General features: G+C 49.6%; 1 non-coding gene across 1 annotated transcript; it reads left to right on the top strand.

Annotated features, from left to right (window-relative positions):
- The first annotated feature begins 296 nt into the window (after nt 1–296).
- LOC119939751 lies at nt 297–434 on the top strand. Its single transcript, XR_005454715.1, has one exon. It is a non-coding gene; the product is annotated as a small nucleolar RNA SNORA7 (small nucleolar RNA).
- The last annotated feature ends 3,361 nt before the right edge of the window (nt 435–3,795 follow it).

The raw sequence follows: 3,795 nt of genomic DNA, 5'->3' as shown, positions 1-3,795 counted from the left end.
TGGCTTCGGATGGAGACCGTGGTTATGTGTGGACAGTGCTTCCTCTGTCAGAAACTGCCCCACGCCCATAGGTTGGTCTCCACCATCGGTCTGGAGATTATCCAGGGGCTTGCAGAATAAATCACACCCTTTCCAGAGTGTATAACCTCATGGGATGTGGGAGAAGCTAAGAGCACAGGCCTGAGGGCCAGAGGACCTCGGTTCTATTCTGATTCTGTTTCTTACCTACTATGTGACATTGGACATGCCACTTACCTTCTCTATGCTTGAGTTTCCACATCTGAAAAATGGGGCTCCTCCTCTCAGGATCATATCTGGAGAGTTTCCTGTACTCTGCCAGTCTCAGCTATGGGAGGGAGAGTCAAACAGAGGCATACCCATTCCATTCCTGGCTTGGGCAGTGGCTAGCGAGTGGAAGGCAATCTGCTACAAGTCAAAACTCATCTGTGCTGGGCAGCAGTGGCACAGGAAAGAGTTGAGAGTGGAGACACAAGTATACCGTGCGGAAGAAGGCAATGGTAAACCACTGTATTTTTCCAAGAAAACAAACTCTATGGATACACTACCAGAACAGTTGCAGATGGAGAGTAGGGTGTTCTGGGCGAGATGTGTCCATGGAGTCGCTATGGGTCAGAGATGACTTGACAGTGTACGACAACACAAGACCAAATGGGGATGCCATACCTGTTCTCTTTCCCTTAGGCTATGAGCCTGGGGTGAAACAGATACTGTGTCTGCCCTGATCACTTTAATACAGTTTAGAACAGTGCTTAAACAGTGCTTTGCAAAAATACCATTTCTAATTATTATTATTATCAATGGGTATAAGTTTGTCTCTTGCAGAGAGGAGACTGGAATTACTTCTTGTACTATAGGGCCTGGGGCATCGGGACTGCCCACCCCCATCCTCAAATTTTGCCCTGGGCTGATGGCCAGGAAGAAGGTTGGTCTGATTGCTGTGATCCTCATGATTCATAGGGCCAGGAGTGGCTCCCAAAAGCTGGGTACGGTGCTCCAAAAATCCTATTGAATCAATCAGTCAATCAGTTGATGTTACTTATTGAGTGCCTACTTTGTTCAGAGGATTCTTCAAAACACCTGGGAGAGTACAGTATAGATGATAGACACATTTCCTGCCCTAAAGGAGTTTACAGTCTAGTGGGAATTAAATGAATGGATGAGTGGATGAATGAATAAACGAATGAATTAATTAATGCATGAGAGAATGAATGCAAGTCCACTGGCTGAAAGATGACTCTAAAACCTGCTGTGGGTTCATGCCTTTACAGGCTCATCTTTCCCTCTGTAGACTCTCCAGAAGGCATGAGTAGTTGAAGCCCCCTTGATGCACTTTACAGGATGAACTTGCTGTTTTCTGGTCCGCCGTGTCATCGAGGCCCGTTCACTTCTTGTTTCTGGTTACAATACAGTAGGAACTCCTTCCCTTGGCTCAGAAAATGCTGCTCACTTCCCAGCGAATGTCCCAGCCTCCTTTGTCCCTCCCTTTCATACTGCTTCTCCCTACAGTTCTCACCATCCTGTGTAGCAGGCCTTCATTCCCACTGACTTTAACAGCACCACTTTTGCAGCTAGTTATTTACCAACTCTACTGTATTCTCTCAAGAGCTTAGTGTGGTTCTCTGCACACAGTAAGTGCTCAATAAATGCCACCGATTGACTGATTGGTTGGCAGGGTCATGGCACAATCTTCAAGGGATCAGAGAACCTTTCTCCTTCCCTAAACTTGGTTTTCCTCCTCCTCCCCTCTCCACCCTACCTCCCAACCCCATCATGTTCTGTCCTCTCCTCATCTCCTCTCTAGGTTACAGTCCAGAGTCCAACACGACCTAAAGGGGGAAGGTCTGGTGGGGGGGCAGGGGGACTCTGAGCCCCAACTTTCTACTCTGCTCCACTGTGACCACAGGGCTGCTGTCCACCCCTGAGGGGGATACTCACACATTTCTCTGGACAGAGAGATCAGGTTTGGGGGCTCTGACCTGGGCCACAGTGAAAAACAGACTCTTGCCAGCAAAGAAGCTGGTGGTGGCAGAAGGAGAAGGGGTGAAACAGTAGGAGGGGCAGATGTGGTTCCTCTCTGCTTCTCCCCCAAATCAGGCAGGAGAAGTGCAAGCCCCTATTCTACCCTCCAGTAATGGACTGGGATCGGGCTGACTCTGAGGCCTCTCTTCTACTTGAAGGAAGAATGGACCCCCTCCAAAAACACACATGCACGCACACACAAGGGGGTCTTGTCAGCCTCCTTTCAGGAACATATCTCTAAAGGTCCATTGGGAAGGGTAGGGTGAGTACGGAGGGCTGGGGAGGACTGGTGTGGCAGGGGGTGGTGGGGAAGAATCCCCCACTCCTTAGGTCTCCCCTCTCTTCTTCCCTGCCACGCTGCTTGTCAGTGTTTACTGGCCCAGCCTGAGGCATTAGCCACAGCCTCGCATTGACAGCCACCAGGGTGATGGATGGAAAGACTCGGACTTACCCAGCTTGGTCCCTTCACATCCTGGGGAGAGTGAGTGTGTGTCTTTGTGGTAGGGGGAGGTGTGCAGGGGCTGAGGGGGGGGAGCAACAGGGGATTCCAGACCTCTCATAGAAGATTGCAACATCAGGCTGGGTGGAGGGGCTAGTGCTGAGGGTTGGTGGGGAGCGGGGGGTTACAGGGAAGCAGGGAGTCACTGATGAAAAAACCTGAATTCTTGGAGCAGCAGATCAGTTCTGGCAATGCCCCCTCTCCCCTCCTGAGTCAGGGTACACTTTTCCAACTGCAGGACTTCAGGGCAGGGGCAGCCCCGGAAAACCACACCCCGGGCTTTGATTTCACCCTACAAAGTGAATGGGCACTGTCCTGGGTGTGCCATAGGCACTTAACATATCAATCAATCTCATTTATTGAGCACTTACTGTGCACAGAGCACTGTATTAAGTGTTAGGGAGAGTACACTATAATAATAGAACAGATACATTCCCTGCTCATAATGAGTTTACAGTCTAGAGGGAGAGACAGACATTAATATAAATAAATAAACGATACGGACATAAGTGCTGTGGGGCTGAGGGAGGAGTGGAAAAAAGAAGCAAATCCAACTGCAAGGGCGACGGCAATAGGGAGTAGAAAAGGAAATGAGACCTTAGTCAGGGAAGACCTCTTGGAGGAGATGTATCTTTAGTAAGGCTTTGAAGGTGGGGGAAGAGTGATTGTCAGACGGATATGAAGAGGGAGGTCATTCCAGGACAGTGGCAGGAGTTGGGCGAGACAGATGAGATGGAGGGACAGTGAATACATTGGTGTTAGAGTAGCGATTGCTTCTTGTATTGTTGTTATATTGTTTATTGTTATATTGTACTCTCCCAAGTGCTTAGTACAGTGCTCTGCACACAACAAGCGTTTCAATAAATATGAATTGAATGAATGAATAGCAATGTGAGCAGGCTGAGTTGTAGTAGGAGAGTAGCGAGATAAGGTCGGGGGGCAAGTTGAATGAGGACTTGATCAATATTGGGTCAGTCCCCTAGAATATCCAAATATCTCCCCCTGCCAGTGAGTAGGGGGTGGTTGCTTTCTGGGGTGCAGTGAGGGCGAAGGGCAGACCCGATCTCTCAATTCCAACCCCCATCCTCGCCTTCTCGCTCTGCCCTGTCCGCGCGCCCACGTCTTGGCCTGGGACATTCCCTAAAGAAATCAGGGTGCAGGTCAGTTAGGATTAGAACCCGCAAAAATCTCCCTCTCCCCACACACCAGTCCTGGGGTCTTCGCTCTTGTTCTTCTGCTCCCGAACCCAGGGGGAT

Source organism: Tachyglossus aculeatus, chromosome 17 (genome assembly GCF_015852505.1).
Source record: "Tachyglossus aculeatus isolate mTacAcu1 chromosome 17, mTacAcu1.pri, whole genome shotgun sequence".
Taxonomy (NCBI): domain Eukaryota; kingdom Metazoa; phylum Chordata; class Mammalia; order Monotremata; family Tachyglossidae; genus Tachyglossus; species Tachyglossus aculeatus.
This window is presented reverse-complemented; position numbering and strand designations above follow the sequence as displayed.